At 33.7% G+C, this 21,672-nt stretch overlaps 1 protein-coding gene across 1 annotated transcript in view; it reads right to left on the reverse strand.

The window, feature by feature from the left end:
- The window catches only part of B3GALT1 (beta-1,3-galactosyltransferase 1), a 371,136-nt gene that overhangs the window by 218,166 nt on the left and 131,298 nt on the right, over positions 1 to 21,672 (reverse strand). The window lies entirely within an intron of this gene.

The following is a 21,672-nucleotide window of genomic DNA, read 5'->3' on the forward strand; positions in this document are numbered from 1 at the left end:
CCACAAAAGGTCAGCTGGCTTCTCACAGAGTGGCACTATATTTGTAAATCTGCCAAGGTACAAAGCAGTGTTTACAAAGTGTGGCATGCAAGGTAATTTTTGGTCCATGCACAAACAATTTTTATTTCTGTAGTAATTTTTTCTAATGCATCTTAGGGAAATAACATAACTAGTTCACTGACCTCAGATATTAATCTTTAATCTGAGGCTGAGTTTAAAAAGGGGGTGAGTTAATTTAAAGAAAAGTGTTAATAAAACAATGGCTCAGAGGGTATTATACAGTTAAAGCAAAAATTATGACAGAAGAGAATAAATCCATAGAGGAACTTTTTTAGGGTGAGCTCATGTTGACCTAATTCATGTATGAAAGTAGAGTGTAAATTTACTAATTCATGATGAGAAATAAAACAGTTGTATGCACTGGAACTCTCATCTGTGTGATGAATAAATTATCTGCCCATAGGCTGACCTCAAAATCAAAACAAGATAAAATTATTTAAATGATTCTAAAGATTAATAACTTTAGGCCAAGTATGTCCAGTTCATCCCTGTTCAGAAAAGCTTTGACCTTGCCAATGGGACTTCTACACCAAAGCTCCTCTGTTGAAATCTTCCTATCTCTTAGACGTTACGAGATGACTAATTTTCTCTTCTGGTTGATTAGGTATGCCCATATTCAATATTGTTACTGGAAAATCACATCTGAGAAGACATTTTTTCCCTCTACAGAATCATTACATATCTCTGCTCTAATTCATCCTCTGTTGGATATACGATATAACTCAGAGAGGTTATTTTTACTTCCCTTATGTCCAATTTATGGTGGACTCCAAATACTAATGGTAGATACTAGTGACCTTGATTGTTAGATTCTGGCACATTTTCTTCTATACCATTTGCCCTATGCAAGTAATTTTCACAGAACAAATAAAATTTCCCACACTAATAAATCTGAAACCTATAAAATTCATGATATGACAGATCACTACCTCACTCGATTGAATATATATATTTTTAGTAAAATATAGACCTTTGCTGCTTACAGTTAATATAATGAAGATGGAAGACTGATAGCTTGCTACTAAAGTCCCACAAAGTTTAGAGAGTTTATCTCCAGGCCCATGCCTCTATCCTCCACTTTTTTGTTATGTTCACCTAGTTCAGGATAGTAGAGATACAAGAGAATTTGAGTGAATTCTCACAAGTATTTATACTCATTCAATGGATTTAAAAAATGAGAATTATTAAATCCACTAGCTGGCTTATCTTTTATTTTTCACCATTCTAGAGAAATCCTACTGGTGGCTATGAATCAAGATGAACCCTGGAAGCTAAATAGGTTCATCTTCAAAGTTTGTATCTTTAAAGATTGGCCACATAGTCTATGTTTTGGGTAGAAGTTAGATATACAACCTGAGTTCTTATTGAACAAGCCAAGTTTCCAAATAGGAAGAATGACTGCAGAAGCAACTATCTCAACTCTGTCTCCTAAAAATTTACTCTCATAGACCTTAAATTGAATTAAAGTGAAATCAGTTTGTGTACTGATACACAAAGGCCACTTTCATGTAAAGGATTTTAGTTTATTCTCTCTAATTCACAATAGAACCTCAGGCTAAAAAAGTCATTTGGGGTCAAAAACACAGTGTACACTGTTAAGGAAATGAAGAGACAAACCACAGACTGGGAGAAAGTATTTGCAAAACACATATATGACAAAGGACTTTTCGCCAGAATGTATAAAGAACTCTCAAATCTCAATAATAATACAACAATAATCCACATTTTTTAAAAATGGGCAACAAAGTAAAATGGACACTTCATCAAAGAATTGAGGCAGACAAAAAATAAGCACATCAAATGTTACTCAAAATTACATTAGTAGAGGAATGCAAATTCAAGTCACAGTGAGATACCACCACATACCTATTAACATGTTTTATATATTCATATGAATATTCATAATGGTTTAAAAAGGTTGATGATAGCAAATGATAGCAAGGATGTAGAGCAACTAGAACTTTTACATATGGCTGGTGGGAACACAAAAGGGTACAACTGCATCAGAAAATGATTTGGTAATTCAGTATTTTAAAACTTTAGCATTAACTTCTCATAAGACCCAGTTGTTCCACTCTCAGATAGTCAATCAAAAGAAATAAAGATGCAAGGTCACATAAAACCTGTACACAAATATTTATGGCAGCTTTACTCATTTTTCAAAAAATCTGGACACATTTCCAATATCATCAGGTGGAAAAGGGAAAAACAAATTGTGCTACATTCGTATATGACATACTACTAGCAATATAAAGAAATAAACTCCAGATATATGCAGCAACATGGATGAGTCTCAAATGCATAATGCTAGAAGAAAGATGCCACACTCAAAAAGTTACATACTGTATGGTTCAATTTATATGTCATTCCAGAAAAGGTAAACTGATAGAGACAGAAATCAGTCAGCAGTTGATTATCTAGAGGGAACAAAGGGGGGGGGTGGGTCTGATTATAAAAGGGCGTAAGAAAACTTTTCAGTGTAATGGAAATATTCTACATCTTAATTGTTGTGATGCCTACACAGTGTATATGTTTGTCAAAATTTGCAGGACCATATATTTTTAAAAGCAAACATTATAAATAAAAAAACTGATGCACATGGCATGCACACACACACACACACATACACACACACTATAGAGTAATAGAGTAGATAAATTTGAATTATGGAGACCTGAGCCCTGGTGACCCCAAACTGTAATTAAACCAATGGCATCTATGTGACCTGCACTATGCTGGGCACTGGAAATAAAATAATGAGGAAAAATACACATAGTCCTTGCCTTCCTGGAGCATTCATCGAGGCAGGTTAAAGACATGACTTTAAAAAAATATATAGACCAGTCTGCAACTGGTATATATTTTAAAGATATTAAAGATAAAGAAATCACTGTGAAAATGTGAAAACATACACTGTGATAATTGCTTTGTGTTTTGAAGAAAACTACCTGAGCAAAGGGTTTTAGGATCAGGAGACTTTGTAAACCTTTCTATTCTCTCCCCCACCTTACTAGCATGCTAATATGTTCAGAACCCCAAGTCTTTGCTGTGACTATAAAGATGTTTATTAAATATTCACTATATGTATTTGGTTGTGAAATAATTTTCTTATTAGGATCTCACAGAATATTTAATACTACATCTAAAGAGACATAGGAATAAATAACCATACTATATTTTTTCAATTTTAACTTTCTTCATTAAGTCGGTATTAGCAGAAAGATAGCAAACAATCCAAAACCACTAAGAGGGAATATATTCCCCTGTTTTTAAATTTTTTTGGTTTTTGGATAAGAAAATGAATCAGGAACTAAAAAGAACTGTATGTTCTCTCCAGATCTATTTCTGATGAAATCTGCCTGTTTGGCAACATTTTCATCCTAATGTATTTTACATTATCCAGACACCCACATTCTTGACATGGAACCATAAAGTAATCTCGACTTTTACTTAAGAGGTTTGTTGTCCTATATTGCAGGATGGAGCAAATGAGTAAATACATTGATATTGTTGAGTGCAAAGCTTCTTACCTCGAGATCAAGAAGATAAACATATTTAATGAAGGAAGGCGGAGAAGATCTATGTGGGTTTGGATTAGAATTAGAGATTTCAGTATAACTTTATTATTTATAAATGTATTATTTAAAATTAAAAAATCTTGATATGGCTAGGGTCCACTGTCACTTTAACACCAAAAAAATATGGTACTTAATTAAATAGTTTTTATTCTGCTCATGATCAACTACATGTTTCTTTTCAAATCACCTTCTGTTTTTCTTTTTCCTAAACCCCTCTGTTGTACTTTCAGTTGAGCTGAGAATTGCTCCTTTCAAAGTGAAATTGTTTTGGAGGTTTCAGCAAATATTGCTATGGCATATATATATGGATAAGAGAAGTCTTATCTTCTGACAATTGGCCTTTTAAAAATTTTTATATATACAAATTATATATATCCTAGTCATTGATTTTTCTGTCATCTAGGATGGTTTCTAATTTACATGACATAGCTTCAAGCAGAAGCAGACATTACAAATATCTCTACACGCATTACTACAGTCCCATTTGAATTTGCCACACCCAAAGATAAATCTGAAGTCAATGGACAATCATTACATAAATTAAATGGGGGACAGAAACAGAAACCATTTTCCAAAGATTAGTAAGAAGAAAATTAATTACAATTAAATTGCAGAGAAATTATAGTTTGCAATGAATCATGACCTAAGGTTAATTATAACACGAATCTAAAGTTCTCCTTTGACATGGAAAATAATCAGGTATTAGTGAATTTTCCCTTCTAAATGTGAAAATAAATATCAGTGTGTGGGTTGACTTGGTTTAGTGTTTTAAATCCAATTTCTTCTTTTGACAGTTGGCCTTTTCAAAATTTTTATTTTACTAATTAAATAATCATATTATAGGAAGACATTTCTGTTTTGTATTGCTCCATTAGATACTGTTTGGTCAATAAAAGACTTTTAGCCCATTACATAATGTTTAAAAGTACTCCAAATAAAGGAATGACAAAACTGTTAAACAGGTATTAAACTGGTGAAGGTCAGAAGAATGATTGTGGCCAGGTTAGAACTTCCTCAAAGGTTAGCATCCATTTTTATCTCTATGGCATTTTGTGGCCTTTGGAGCTGTAGACTGGTCTATATTTCTTAAAAAATCAAAAAAGCCCATGACTTGAATTTTAAATTGTTTGAAAGAAAAAAAGGGAAGGGTTTATATTTTTCTATTGTACTTGCACTTTAGTCTGTAGAACTCCAAATTTTTTCTGAAGTTTAAGGCACCTCCATGCAAGTTATTTGTAGAAAATAAAATAAAATCTATATTTCTCATGATGCATGCCTGAGATTTATTCTCCAATTAGGCCCAGCTCTCTATTCTTTATGGAATGAAATTTGACCCAAGGGAATGATAAACACTTAGGCTGATAGAAAATCACTAGCCAGTTGATCAGTTAGGACTGACCAATTTTTAGACAGCTATTCAGTAATTTTTTCCATAAAGTAGGTAATTATAGGTTATTTCCTAGTAATAAATACTGGGTGTTCCTCATGAACATTCTTCATATGGTTTGACACAAATAGAATTCTAAAGCAGAAAGAACTTTGCATAAAGAACAAATAAACTAAAAGACAGAAAATAATGCCTCCAAATCCCCCTTTCAGAATGGCAACCCAAAGAGCTAATCCCATCTGTTTAAATCCATGTTTGAAAAGTGATTTGTAGTCATATAATATAGTGGATATAAATTTAACTTTGGGAGTGAGACTGAAGTAAAATTCTAGTTCTTGTTAACTAGTTGTTTGACCTTGGGCAAGGTACTCAAACTCAGTTTTCTCACAAATAAAATGCTCCTGTCTATGTCATAAAGTTACTTTGAACATCAGCTAAAATGTGTAAAATGCTTAGCACAGTGCTGGCATGTAAAATAAGTGAAGTGTTTTGGTTTTTATTTTAACTAAAGTTTCTATGAGTGTTCAGGTATGTTCTTCACTATGCTGTCCTAAGTTACTTGGGAAAACTGTAAGGAAGCCTATTAGAGAAAGTTGAAGGTCAGTTCTTGCTTATGAAGGATTTCAATCTTCAGAAGTCAAAGATTAGAATTTCATCACCAAGTCTTTCCAGAAAACCTGAGAGAAAGAACTTGTTGGTGAAAATGCATCTAAACTTGCTTACCTGTCAACTCTATTTCCCATTATTTCAACATTTTTAACATCTTAGTTTGAGGCCTCACTGGTTCTGGAAAACACTCTGGTCATTGCAGATACTATGATTTTGTCTGAGTATTCTTAGCCCATTGAACTTGACTTGTCTAAATTACATGCATCCTTCAAAACTGAGATCAAATCATTACTCTCCTTTAAGACTTCCCAATACCCCCAGAAAAGTATCAATTTTTACTTCACTGATGTTCTGGTAGCAGTTAATACCATGACTAAAAACATGGCCATGTGTTATAGTTACTTGTCTGCATTTTTATCTTGCCTAAAATGTTGAGTTCATATATTTCATCCCTTGTGTCCAGTGAAAACATCCTGCTTCACAATATTCATGGTTGGCATTCAATTGAATTTATGTTCAATTAATCAGACATGACTAAGTATTGTCAAAGTAAGAAACTATTTTTTTTTTCTAGTGGAAAGGATGCTAACTACATATAACAATATATTTGAGGAGAATCAAAAGATTTTATAATCTTGACTGTTTCACCTTGAGTCCATGACTACAATTCACACCCTATAGTCATTTTTGTAACTAATATAATGGGTGATGGATTATCTCATTTTGTATCAGGTTAATACTGATTGCCTTAAGTTCTACCAATGGCTAGATACTTTAGAATGTCATCAGGATACCTTTGTTTGACATAATGCTTTTTGTATATTTTAATACTGAATATTAAACTTAGCATAGAAATAATTTTTTAGTTCATTGAAGCTGAGGTGCCATCAATTGTAATATGTACTTCCATTTTAGAGATATTAAAATGTACTAATGTGTACCTCTTACAACTGATGAAGTATGAAATAATAAACTTAATGCTGGTTCATATTAAGATGCTTTTTACTATAAGTTACAGAAAACTCAACCCAAACTATCTTAAACGCTAAAAACAATAGGCTGCAGATACAATTTCCTCTGTAGGTTGGTTAATTCAGTCATTCAACCATGGCATCATGTACCTAGATTTTTAATGTATTTCCTCAGAGCATTGCCTTTTATCCTCGTGCTTAAATTGCTATAGTTACAAGATGGCTTAGATATCTCCTGGCACCACTGGCTCACTTAACCCCACATTCAGAGACATATTTCTTTAAACATGTTTCTTGTCATCTGGAAAATCTTTCTCTGAAGTTATCACAACAGACTCAAGGTTCTTTGGCCAGAGCTGGATCACATCTTTTCTCAAGTCAGTCCCTAGCACAGGGGATGAAATGATCATCATTGACTAAAGTGGTTCAAGTTCCAAACTTCTGGGGCTGGTGACAGAATTGTCTTTCCCAAGAACACGGACATGTGGAGGAGACTATGTGACCAATACTGAACTGCTGCTAAGAAGAAAAGGGTAATGATTTGAGCAGGTAATGATGGTGTATGATACAATATGTTTATGTGTGTCTCTGCTATGGTATATACTTCTGTATTAGTTCGTTCTCATGCTGCTAATAAAGACAAACCCAAGATTGGGTAATTTGTAAAGGAAAGTGGTTTAATTGACTCTCATTTCTGCATGGCTGGGAAGGCTTCAGGAAACATATAATCATTGTGGAAGGGGACGCACACATGTCCTTCTTCACAAGGCAGCAGCAGTTAGAAGTGCCAAGCAAATGAAGAAGAGCCCCTTATAAAACCATCAGACTTTGTGAGAACAGCAACATGGGGATAACCACCCCCATGATTCAATTACCTCCCTCTGGGTCCTCCCATGAACACATGGAGATTTGGGGAACTACAATTCAAGATGAGATGAGGGTGGGACATAGCCAAACCAAATCAACTTCTAAAGAAAGTACTTTGCTAAAGTAATATGTTTTGCCTAATTTGCTTAATCTGTTTTTCTTTTTTGTTTAATTTAATTTATTTTTTGAGATGGAGACTTGGTCTGTTGCCAGACTGGAATGCAGTGGCGCCATCTCAGCTCACTGTGCAATTGCTTAATCTTTATATGGGAAAGCTCTTGGAATTCATTTGAAGTGAATTAAAGTCTTACACTTAGTTGCAGAAAGGTTCACCAATGACTACTTTCTTCTTAAAAATCCATCTGATAAAATAACATTTTAATTAAATTGATTAAAAGTAACTCATTGGCCAGGAAAGGCAGCTCATGCCTGTAATTCCAACACTTTGGAAGGCTGAGGTGGAAGTATCACTAGAACTCAGGAGTTCAAGACTAGCCTGGGCAACATATAAAGACCCTGTCTCTATACGTAAATAAATAAGCCAGGTGTGGTGGTGCGTGCCTGTAGTTCTAGCTGCTCAAGAGGCTGAGGTGGGAGGATTGCTTGAGCCCAAGAGGTCAAGGCTGCAGTGAGCCATAACTGCACTACTGCACTCCAGCCTGGGTGACAGAGTGAGACCCTCCAAAAAAAAAAAAAAAAAAGAAAATAAACAAATAAATAAATTAACTGAAAAATATAAAAGATGGGAATGTCATAAATATCCAAATTGCAGCTAGCATTCAGTATTTTAATATTCTATTATGAAAATGAAAGCATCCTTCAGCTTGATGGTGGTGGGAGGGGAATATCTTTTTGAGGCTCTCTGAATGATGATAAGGTAAAAAATTTGCTTTTATAGGATTGATTAGTATTAATATTACAAGTTGGTGAGTAAGGCATTTTCTGAGAGAGAATGATTTAAAAGCCTATTAAATATATGTCAGTGAAAGCCTATTAAATATGTCAAAAAAATAAGTGAATTAACCCCACATCTAACGAAAAGTTTTGAAAACATGGCACTAAGTGGACCATAAAAAGGGCATTTGTTTACAGTATGAGAGCTGAAGCAGGAAGACAGGGCATTACCTTGTTAGGTCTCAGCTGGGGATATGTGCATTGATTGGGTGATTCAAAGTTTTCACTGCTCCGTGACTGTGAAGGTGCCACAAGTTTTGGGCACATTTTGGGGTTACAAATAAATCTTAGTAAGTAGGTAAATTTGCAAATATAAAATCTGCAAATACTAAGAATTCACTGTACTTTCAATTTTGCTTGGAAAAAAATACAATCCTAAATCCTTAAGACAGCCTACAATGATTTGTATAACTTGACTCCAGCCCCTTCCTCCGTCTGCTCTCTAGTTACTTTCTCTTATATACTATGGGTTAGCCACATGGGCTATTATCAATTCTAGTTACCTTCTGTTTGTATACTATGGGTTAACTATATGAGTTATTCACCTTTTTACATTTTCACCTACACACTGCAATGCCCTTCTCCTCTTCCTCTCCTATATACATGTAACACATACTGTACACACACTTCTCACACCATTGGTTCCTTCTTGTCCAACAAATCTCAGCTAACATATCACAATCTTTTCAGACATGATTTTCCTAGCAATCCATTTTAAAGTAGAACCCTCCTGTTAATATCTTTCACAACATCCCCTTTGAGCTTTTTAAATAGCTTAATGTGATTAATAGTTAGGTATTTGTTTTTTGAATGTTTATTGCTCTTAATAAACCACAAGTTCCATGAAAATAGGAATCATTCTTTTGGATCACCAGTGCATACCTATTCCTAACATTGTATCTGGCCACTGCAGTGCCTAATAAATATTAGTTGACTGACTAAATGAATAAACAGTGCCTTTAAACATTAATTATTTTTCATTACACAGAAATCTCATAATTGACAATTAGAAGCTGGAGAAAACTTACTTATGTGAGACTTAAACCATTTTTATCAGGACCTTTGCATATAAACATGTGTGGTAGAATTTCCATAAAATATTTGAGAAATGCCATTTTATCACAATCATGAAATCAGTTAATATTTCCTCCTAATTTGGTTTCATAACTTCATGCTTTATTTTCCTTCTGCACAATGTACTCTCTCTCTCTATATATATATGTATGACAATGTATTATATATACACACATATATATACAATGTACTATATATCTATATATACTCAATGTACTATATATACCATATATATCTGTATATATCCATATATACTCAATGTACTATATATATATAGTATGGTATGCCATACCATATATATATATAGTACATTGAGTATATATAGATATATACAGAGAGAATATATATAGTATATGTACTACATATGGTATATATACTCTATATAGAGTATATATACATATATATAGATATATAGTAAATATAGTTTGCACTATATATAGACATTACTATATATAACATATATATGGTGTATATATAGTATATGTTATATATAGTATATTAGTACACAGTATATATACTATATTACTTATGCTACTTACAATATAATATATATTTATTATCTATATACTATATACATATGTTTAAGTCTTTAAAAATATAGTCAGATATCGGAGTGTTCTCTCAAAAAATAGCTATTATGCTCAGGCACTCCACTGGATGTCAAATGAATGAAATAGATCTAGTTCCTGTCTCCATGCAGTTTAACTCCAGTATGTTGGGGGGCAGTCATTAAACAAATGATTATATAAATTAGATACATATACACACACACTATTATGATTATATATACATATATCACTGCAAATTGTGAAATATGCTACAGAGTAAAGTAAAAGTGCTAGGAGGGTATTCAATGCGGAGGGGACAGGGGAAGCCAAAAATATTTCTGAGTTGGAGTTGTACTTGTAAGAGTCATCTACAGTATAACCTATAGAATAAAACAAAAATCTAGGAATGAATACCGATAAAAATAAATGAGAGAGAAGAGAAAGCTGTTTTTAACAGAAGAATGCCAACTAATAAATGTACTGGGAATCATGGAGTTAGAAAATCAATTATTTACCATACTAATAATTGTTTCAGGCAAAAGCAGTAGGTAGGGTAGGTGAGAAACATTATATTTACATGTCTTGAAGTATTTTCCCGTAAAATATTTACTAACTGGAAAGAAAAAAAAGGTAACATTAGAGTGCATGAAGCTAGAAAAAAAGTCTTCTTAATCAAATGATCAATGTTAGCATCATCAGGAAAGGAAAAAAGATATAATTTACTTCTTGATGCACTGAGAAGGATGCAACCTCATTTCTCTGAAATATCTATCAAAATATTAACTTGAATGTAATCATAGGTAACATAGACAGACTAACTGAGAGACATTTTATTAATACAAAATAAATGACCTGTATTCTTCCAAAACAACAAAAAGAGTCTAAGGAATTGCTGTGGGTAAGGGAGGTTACAAAGACATGAAACCAAATATAATACATGATACTGAATTGACTTAGACAAGAAATTTTGTTGGTTATGAGGAACATCAGTAGTATAATTAATGAAATTTGAGTAAGATTTGTAGATTAGATAGTAGTAATGTTTCAGTATTACCTTTTTTATTTTGATCATGGTTTTATGGTTAAGAAGATGTCTCTGTTTTTGGAAATACATATAGAGGTATCCTGGAGTAAAGGCATGTCATGTCTGTACTCTCAAAAGGTTCATAAAACTTTATACATACACATACCTAATATAGCAAACATGCTAAAATGTCAACATTTGAGTACTATTGATAAAATGTAAATGGGAATTTTTTGTCCTGTCTTTGCAATGTTTCCATAAATCTGAATTTAATAAAAAGCTTAACAAATATTCTCTGGTCCAATATGTTTATCAGAAATTTTGTATTAGAAGAAATTATTGATGCATTAGCTCTTAAGAATCAGAAACTCAGTTAATATCTCCAGCAAGAAAGTGAAATAAACATTCAAGGAAGAGATTTTCATAAAGGAACAGGTAACAAGAAAGAAAATTAAGTTCTAAAGCATTTTCTACCTTTGCTTTTGTTTTTGTTGGTTTATTTTTTTGCCATGGTAAAATATGACAGGTTTCTGCTTAGATTTAATGAGAACTAAAGACAAAGCCAGAAGTGGTAAATAAAAACTTTTATTCCAACAGCAAAAGATCTGACAAAACAATAAATGAAGAGAAGCCCATTATAGCATTCCTTTTAATTATCTAGATTAAAACATGCTAGAGGCAAAACCATGGGAGGCGCTGCATTAAAGAGGAAATCAGGAGGCTGGGCCCCTCTTTAATTACAGCCAAGTGGTGTGGAGTAGATTATAACCTTGATGACCCCAACTTTCCTCATTAATTAATTAAATGAATTAGGCTGGGTGATTTTTAAGGATTTAAAACTTTCTTTATGGTTCTAAATCTCTATGATCCAGTACCTCCCAAATTAGAACTGAATGTAGTTAACTAGAAATGTTAACTAGCCTATTTTTCTAATGAAAGTTTTACAAAGGGTTTTTGTTTTACTATATTAACAAGAAAATTCAGTTTCTATGGCAGACACTGCTTGTGGCCTACTTAACACACCTTTTTCACTTCTAATAGAATCCTAACTTAGTATAGGTGGGAGTGGAGTAATGGGCTATTACTTAATCACAACAAGGGTGAATCCTCTCCCAGCTCCAGGGGGTGACTCAAAACTGTTCTAAGCAAATCATGCCTCTTTGCCATTTATAGGTTTAAGGCTGAATATGTGAGTTTTGCCTATAATAAAGTGAAGTTTGCTGAGATGGAACAATTATGAAACAGATGTTCTTTTCAGATTAAAAGACGGAAATTGACAAGGAGAAAGCATTTCTCCCCAACCCCTCCATTATTTTTTCTGCTTTTAATGTGGATGTGTGATGAATGTGATGGTTACAGCTTAGGCAGCTGTCTTATGACTATGAGGCTTTAAGTTTAAAGGAGAAAAATCAACCTGCGGAGGGCGGGACATAGGAAACCAAAAAGTTCTGGGGTGTTTAATGATAGCATGTAGCCACTAGATCAAACTTGAAACTGTCTGCTTCCAAATGTCAAGTTACTTGATGTAATCAAATACTTTTATTTTATAATACACCATTGTTTGTTTATCGTATTTCTTTCAGCCAAAAGCATTCCTAACTGATATGACTGCGTGCTTCAAAGCTTTAAGTAATAAATAACCTTTCCAGAGAGAGATTTGAATCAATTCAAAATATTATCAAGAATAACATAGCTGTATTCTTTTCTGATTTTATAAGAATTCCACATTAATTTCAAATAAACCAGAAAATGCAAGAAAGTTTAAAGGGAAAGATAAAGATTCCCATCAACTAGAATTACCATGAACATTTTAGTATATATTCTTATTTATGTATTTACTTATTTATTTTTTGAGACAGGGTCTTGCTCTGTCACCCAGACTGTAGTGCAGTGGCATGATCTCAGCTCACTACCTCCGCCTCCTGGGTTCAAGTGAGTCTCAGCCTCCGAGAGCTGGGATTACAGACATGCACCACCACATCCAGCTAATTTTTGTGTTTTTAGTAGAGACCGGGTTTCACTATGTTGGCCAGGCAGGTCTCGAACTCCTGACCTCAGGAGATCCATCCACCTCAGCCTCCCAAAGTGTTGGGATTACAGGTGTGAGCCACTGTACCTGGCCTACATTTCATTATATATTCTTCTTACACAGACACTAGCATGTGTGCGTGTGTGTGCATGCACACACACACACACCTTTTTGCTTAATAGTTTCCCCAGGGCAGTAATTACTGGGTCAAAGTATGTGATTTAAATTATTTTTATATGGTTTGCAAAATTGCCCTCTAGAGATGTACTTATCTATCAACATTAGAGTTCCTATTACCACACTCTTTAGGAGATTTATTCAACATGGGAAGCAATACTGCTCTGAAATATTAGATATTCAATCTTTTATTTTCCAGTATTTGATAACTATTATTGTTTAACATTTTCTAAGGATTTATAAACCGAAACATTCTCTCCCTTTTTTTCCCTTTGTAAAGTGCTTTTTGTTTTGTTCTGTTATTCTACTGAACACTTATCTTGAGCTTCCTGACCATTAACAACTCGTAAATGTTAAGAGGCATATGTCAGAACGGGCAGAGTACAGTCTCAACAGCCAATCTACCTGTGTGCTGGGTTCAAATTCTGACTTTACCACTTAGAACTGTCTAACTTTGGGCAACTAAAAACCTTTCCATACCTCAGTTTCATTGCTTATAAAATGAGGATAATAAAGTACTTACCACATGGAGCTCATAGGAGGATTAAGTGAATTGTCACATTAAAGCAGTTAAACAGTGCATCGCATGTGATAAACACTACATAAGACCTGGTTATTATTTTTACTCTTATTAAAGATATTAGTATTCTGTCCTAAATCTGAACATTTATTGTTTGCTTTTCAACTTTTTATTTTTTAATTGACAAAAATTGTATACTTATGGTATGTAACGTTTTGATATATGGTATACACTGTGAAATGGCAAAATAAAATTGACAAGTTCATTACTTCATATACTTATTTTTAGTAGTGAGAACATTTAAAACCTTTCCAGTGATTGTTAAGTATATAACACATTGTTATTAACTGTAGTTACCATGTACTACAGATTTTCTAAACTTATTTCTCCTAATTGAAATTTTGTATCTTTTGACCATTATTTCCCCAATTCCAACTCTCCTCACCCCTACCAGGCCCCAATCCCTTGCCAACCACCATTCCACCCTTATGAATCTGATATTTTCAGATTCGACATATAAGTGAGATCATGCAGTATTTGTCTTTCTGTGTCTGGCTTGTTTTACTTAAGATAACATCTTCCAGGCTCATCCATGTTATGGCAAATGACAAGATTTCCTTTCTTTTTAAAGGATAAATAATATTCTGTTGTGCATGCACACTACAATTTCTTCATCCATTCATACCTTGTTTTTTAACTTTTTAAAAGGTGTAATGTGACTCTCAAAGTTTTATATTTTCATGTGGTCAATCCAAGATTCTTTTCATTTGTTACTTCTTGCTTTGGTATCATGCTTAGGCAGTCCATTCTCAAACATTATTTATTAGTAAACTCCTATGTTTTCTTTTAGTATTTATATGTTCTTATTTATTTATTTATTTTTTGAGACGGAGTTTCGCTCTTGTTACCCAGGCTGGAGTGCAATGGTTGCTCACTGCAACCTCCGCCTCCCAGGTTCAGGCAATTTTCCTGCCTCAGCCTCCTGAATAGCGGCTCAAGCCTGTAATCCCAGCACTTTGGGAGGCCAAGGCAGGTGGATCACTAGGTCAAGAGATCGAGACCATCCTGGTCAACATGGTGAAACCCCGTGTCTACTAAAAATGCAAAAAATTGGCTGGGCATGGTGGCGCGTGCCTGTAATCCCAGCTATATGTTCTTAACATTCAAATCAATCAGGAACTACTTTTATTTAGGAGTAACTTATGGGTACATCTATCTATCTATCTATCATCTATCTAACAATCATTTACCTATCTATCCATCTATTGATCTATTGTTGGCCAATTGTCTCCATTTGATTTACTATTTTATCCTTTTCTAATGTATTTGAAATAGGTTTTTCACATTTCCAACTTGTGTTTGAATTTTAGTCAGCTTCTGGCTGTTGCATTATGTCTCGCTGACATATAAATTTCTGAAATATCCATTGGTTCCATACTGTTTTAAATATAAGAACTCTAGAACACGTTTTAACTAGCCTACTTGCATTCATCTTATATTCAAAATGGTTGTGTTTAGCTGTTCTTGAATATTGGTCTTGGTTGGATGAATTTAAGAATCATCTTTTTGGCCGGGTGCATTGGCTCACACCTGTAATCCCAGCACTTTGGGAGGCTGAGGCTGGGGGATCACAAAGTCAAGAGACTGAGACCATCCTGGTCAACATGGTGAAACCCTGCATCTACTAAAATACAAAAATTAGACTCAGCTGCTCAGGAGGCTGTGGCAGGAGGAATCAGATGAACCTGGGAGGCAGAGGTTGCAATGAGTTGAGATCACACCACTGCACTCCAGCCTGGGCGACAGAGCAAGAGTTCATCTCAAATAAATAAATGAATGAATGAATGAATATTTTTAAACAGAATCATTTTTTTTCTAATAATTTTACATTTCATCACAATTCCACTAAGATGTTCATAGAGATTTCCTTACAAATGGACTCAGATAGAATTAAAAACTCTTAAACACAATTAGACTTTCCATTCAGTTTTGTTTTTCAACATGTGTCTTGATGATTTTGTAGTTTTTTTTTCATAGAGACTTCATCTCTTTTAAGTATCTTCCTAGGTTTTTCGTATGTCTAATAGTTATTTTAAATGGAATGGCTTTTTTTTCCATTTTCTTTGCTGTTGATTATGAATGACATATACTATGGTGTGGGACATTGAATTTTTGTGTAATCAAGCATAGCCTATTTATTAAATATTTTAAATAAGGTATTTATTTGTTGATTTACTTAGGTTTACCTTAGGGGTCATTCATATTATGTACAAATAAAAATAATTTTGTTAATTTTTCTTTTTCCCAACATGCATACATTTATTTAGTGTTACTGTTTTATTCCATTTGCTAGAACATCTAGAAAAATGTTGAATGAGAGTAGTGTTTGTGGAAGCTTCGTCTCATCCTAGCCTTTAATAAACATGGCATTAATGTTTCTTGTTTCTTGACTTCTGCTAGATTAAAATGTCAAGGGAAAAACCCTTCAGTCTTTGTTTACCAGAAAATGTGTTGGAAGTGGATGCTTGATTTTTCAAATGATTTAAAACATCTTGATATTTAAATATCTTTATATTCTTAGGACAAACCATGTATTTTGGAAGTTCTATTAAACACAATAAATATTTCAGAAAATAAAATATAGACAGAGTATAGAGAAGTTTTGTAGTATTTTAACCTAGTTTTACTCTGGCTTCTAAAAGATAAAGCACTGAAATCTGGGCTTTCTTCCCAATATCCTCAGAGGAAAAGTGCTTAAGTACATTTGTTAAACATTTTTTTTTATAGAAGTAACATGCATCCATTAATTTAAAATTAGAAATATAAACAAGACTAAAGAAAAACAAAAACTCATGTTATAAACAGGAGATGATGACTAGTCAATATCTGGTATTGGGTTTTCATATATTTTACTTCCTCTTTCTAGTATATGTATATAAAATATTTTAAGAATATAATTATATTTTTTATCCTGATTGGTTACTTGGCAGTACATACCACGAATAGCTTTCAATTTCATAAAATGCTCAACTACAATCTTGGCCTGGCCTCCTATTACACTATATGAATGTACCATATTTTATTTGATCATTTATCTACTATTGGGCACTTCTATAGTATACAGATTTCTTATATCATAAAAAAAATCCCGTGATAAACACCGTTATTAATATTAAACATTTTTTTTCAATTTTTTACATATAATAAAAATCATAAGAGGCTGAAGTGCAATGCTGAGGAATGTGGACATTTCTAAGACTTTGTAGAGTGTGCTAACTCTAGCTCCCTTTTTCTTCTCCCTCGGGAATGCAAAGCTCTGATTCTTTTCCCTCTCTGCCTGTCCCCATTGCTTCTCTTTTGAGGAAAATGCCAGATGCACAACTGTCTACTTTTTTCACATATGCTGATTACATTTTTTCTTGTCTATGAGTCTCTTGATTCCTTATGGGTCTCCTGATTCACACTTTCTAATTCAGAGTTGTGATAGAAGTAGGGACCAACTAATGTAAAGCTTTTTCGGTATTGAACACTGTTTAATCTTCCAGTAGTCTCCTTTGAATGGTAACTTCCTTTAAAAAATGGAAATAGAATAGGATACATAGACAAAACAGTACATTTAATTTTGACACACAATATGGGTTTCTAATAACACAACTTAGCAATAGCAATCAATTTTGACAAATGCTTCATCAGGACAAACAATTATTTTAATCTTGCTTTCTAAAAAGATGAACAAAAATAGAAGCTGTTTTAGAAAGTGCAGAAAGGTTTAGGATTGCTCAAGCTAGTAAGTCTTCTCCCAGGATCCATGGTTAGATTCTGACATTATTATCAGGACTAACATATTATTCTTCAATGTAAAAAGGATATTCTTTAAATGGAATTAAAAAAAGTTTTAATATTATAAATTTTTAAAAATTCCATTGTAAAGCCCACACATAAGTAATTACAGAATATCTGGAAAATAGCAAAAAAATTCATATTTCTAAAAAACAAATAAAAAATGTTGGAATTCTGAATATCAGAGTTCAAGACACAAAGAAACCTCAATCACCTCTCCTATGAAAAGCAAGTATAGAGCTCAGTGTACTCAATGTTTTAAAGGAAAAATACAATATACAGGATTACCAGAGAACTGGGTAGCTGTATTATGGAATTCTATGCTGATACACAATGTAAAATTGCAGTGACCAAGCTGTAGTAGGAAGCATGCTACAAAATAATAATAATAACAACAATATTCTAATAATGCCTGCTAAAACCATTTGACTCCTGGTTTCAGGCAAAAGATTTAAGGTTAATGTCTCATTTTCTGAAAATATATTATCACAGGGGAGAAATACTGAATTTTTTAGGTCCACTATTCATAAATTAACCATCTAATGATAAAAGCTGCAAACTAGATCATTCAAAGAAATTGGTAATTTTCTCAACTGCCCTTTAACAATGAAAAATGGATCTGTTTTAGAATAAAGTAAGTTAATTTCTTTGTTTATCCACAGGCTATCACCAACCCTCTGAAAAAGTCCTACTGTTAATGATTATATATGAAGACATTTTCATCAGCTGTCTTCCAGTAATGTTAAGAAATAAAGCAATTCATCAACAGGCCACTTGTTCTCTTTTTCAAATTAAACAATCTGTTAGATATTCTTTTCCATCAAAGAAGAAATATGATGGATTTTATTTCTCAGATTGTAAATGAGTTTTGAGTTTGGATGTCTGAAATGTTTCTGTTTAAACTTGAGAAGGAAAAAAAATTTTCACAAGGCAAAGTCATCCTTAAGGCTAAAAGTAATGTGCTCCTGATGCATCATATTTTACCATTGTATCGACAGAGGAGGAGAGAACTAAGGGTGGATATTGGCTGAGATGTAACTATGTGACCCCAGGGCACCGCTCTTCCTTCGAAATTGCTTGGTATACAGAAATACTCACAGATATACCCCTTTCACTGGGCAATGCAAGGACATCATTTCTTAACTACAACTCCCTGGCAATGTCTATTTACACCAAAATAACCTTTTGTTATTCTATAGAAACATACGTTTATATAGAAACCAGCTATCTTGCCAGGTGATAGCTGGTTTTTGTGTTTAATGCAAAAAGGACTTTTTGTGCCTTTTCAACACTTTCAGAACTGAAACTCCAACATACAGTCTAGATTTGGCCAGAGGTAGAATTTTGAGAAAATGAAAGAAAATGACAAAGGGCTCCAGGTAACCTCAAGAAAGGGCAGTTTGCTATACTTTAACAAGTATAAAATATTATATGGCAAAAAGCTCAGTTATTTAAAACAAACATATTTTGAGAAAGTATACATATGCCTAGAATGATTCTATATAGGCCATATGATTGGTAAAGCAACTTATAGAACAAACTCAATTAATATTAATAATTAAAAATTAATAAAAATCAGATAATTGGGTTCTTGATAGTAGGATTTTCTTTTTTAACTTTTATTTTAGGTTCAGAGTTACATGTGCAGGTTTTCTATGTAGGTAAATTGTGTGTCATGGGGGTTTGGTATAGAGGTTAGTCATTACCAAAGTAATAATAGGTAGTTTTTCACCCTCTCCATCCCACCACCCTTCACCCTCAAGTAGGCTCTTGGATCTGCTGCTGTTCCCCTCTGTCTGTCCAAGTGTTTTCGTCGTTTGGATTTTCTTTCTCTCTCTCTCTCTCTCTCTCTCTCTGTTTGTACAAATAAACCAGGAAGAGAATTTCCTGAATATTCCCCAAACGACTTTTCCTCTAAGGTTGGTTCTATAACCCCCGATACCGTATAGTTTGCTTGGCTTATGACACATTTGGTTGTTAGATTCTATGTGGTTTCCTTTTTGGTTAGACATTACTAGACATACACACTTGTTCCAAACACAGATACCTGTTTCTTACTCTAGATTTGAGAACTGAGTTTGTCCAGGATTACACTTGTTAAGGAGGCAGATATTTTGGAATAACTACCACTACCAGTTGTGGTTCGTATTTCCTCCTTGAAATGTCATTAGGGTAAATATTGTGGTTATCAATATTTAACAATAGCCTGCCTTTGAGATAGTTCCACTTTGAGCAGGGGAATTTGTCAGTCTTCTAGGTCTCTGTATGGAAATGTTTGGATAACAATAGTGTACATGTTGAAACTATACTGCACACAGTTTGATTGTGAAAGGGCAAATCTCCCCTAGAAACAGAAATTCAGAAAGGGATATGGAGACAGGTTTTCTATAAGAAACATGTTTCCAATGTGCATAAGAGAAGGCTTATTACAGCCTATTACAAAGAGAAGGCCATTGATTTTAAGTACAGTTAAATTTCTCATTAGCTGTGCTCTACCTGCTTCAAACAAGCCTTCCAATTTGTCAACATTTGTGTGGTTAAATATTTCCATCCAGACAAAATACACCCATTCAAGCAGGAGCAATAGATTAGTCTTTCTTACATCTAACCTTTATCCTGAGTCATGAGTTAACATTCACTAAAAGATAGCAGTATCTGTCTCATTTTTCTTTTGTCCTCTTTAATTTTATCCTCATTTTTCTCTCAAAAAAAACATATATTTTTGCAAAAGTTTAGCACTATATATTTTTAAATGAAATATTCTTATCTGTCTTTGATTTGTTCTTTCTTCTTTTCCTTTAACTTCACTCTTTTGCTTGGTTTGTATTTTTTCTATTTCTCTCTAGCGAAAGTGTGGTCCCATTAGCTCCATGATACCTTTGCTCCACATCTATTTCTTTACTCTCTCCCTGTTTTATTTCCTTGCACTTACACCACTGTGGTAAACATGGTGGTGGATAATGCAACAATCATTCCCATTCACTCCCATGTGGAAGCAAAAATTCAGTGAGGGGAATTGATCTTATGTGATATGCCTTTGGCAGTCCATCCTCTTTGCCAGTGAGGAGCTCAATATATAACACAATTATGGACAATGACATATAGGAGATAGTTGCTGATAACCTCTAAGAAAGTTCTCCCTAGCTCTTAGGAGAGATCAGCTAAGCTAAGCTCTCTACCTCCTCCTTGACTTGAACAATGCAGTATGTAGCAGCCACTGGAAGTTGTCCTAAATGACAGGGGAACCAGCCTCAGGATTAGGATGATGTTCTGGGTGGTAGAGTGGAAGAGAGAAAAATCACAGAACCTTGAGGACATTATTCAGCCACGGGTTCCACCCTACCTTATGCTCTGCTTCCTTACTGCCTAAATTAGCTTAAGCTGGCTTTTCTATTACTTGTAGCCAATAAGACCCAAACTGACTCAATTTCCTCTACGCTACTGGTTGGAACAGTAAAAATGGTCACATAAGTAGACTGTCCCCAGTTGGGAGTTAAAGTTTTCCTTCTTTAGGGTTTCCCTCTAAATCTAAGTCATGAAAACATAGAACAAATACATTACTATTGGTCTGAGTTTCTATACCGCTTAAATATCCAAAAATATTTATATGATCATGACAGTTGATGAAGTTCTGACTACATCAACAATTGATCAGACAGTTGCCAACAGGTTATAAATAAGTAAGTCGTGGGTCCTATTTTCAAGAAGCAACATTTATAATGGAAATGAGCAACTGATACATCAATAAGTATAATGTTTGTTTCTCTAATGATAAAATATTTCAGAGTCCTTAGGAGCTGATCCCATCACTGAGTCAATGAGAGACTCTCACCAGACAGATGAGACAAAATCAGTCTAGAGGTCACAGTATTGTAATACAAACCTCTCGGCTTACCAAAAAATATGGCTTTTTAGTAAGAAAGCTAGTTCTCCTGAACACTTTATGTTTCTGTATTAAAAACCAAAAACAATTGGAAAATTCCTCTTGGTCACTCAAGATTTAATGTAGCACTCCAAATGTATGATTTGCTGAT

This window comes from Callithrix jacchus, chromosome 6 (genome assembly GCF_049354715.1).
Source record: "Callithrix jacchus isolate 240 chromosome 6, calJac240_pri, whole genome shotgun sequence".
NCBI lineage: Eukaryota > Metazoa > Chordata > Mammalia > Primates > Cebidae > Callithrix > Callithrix jacchus.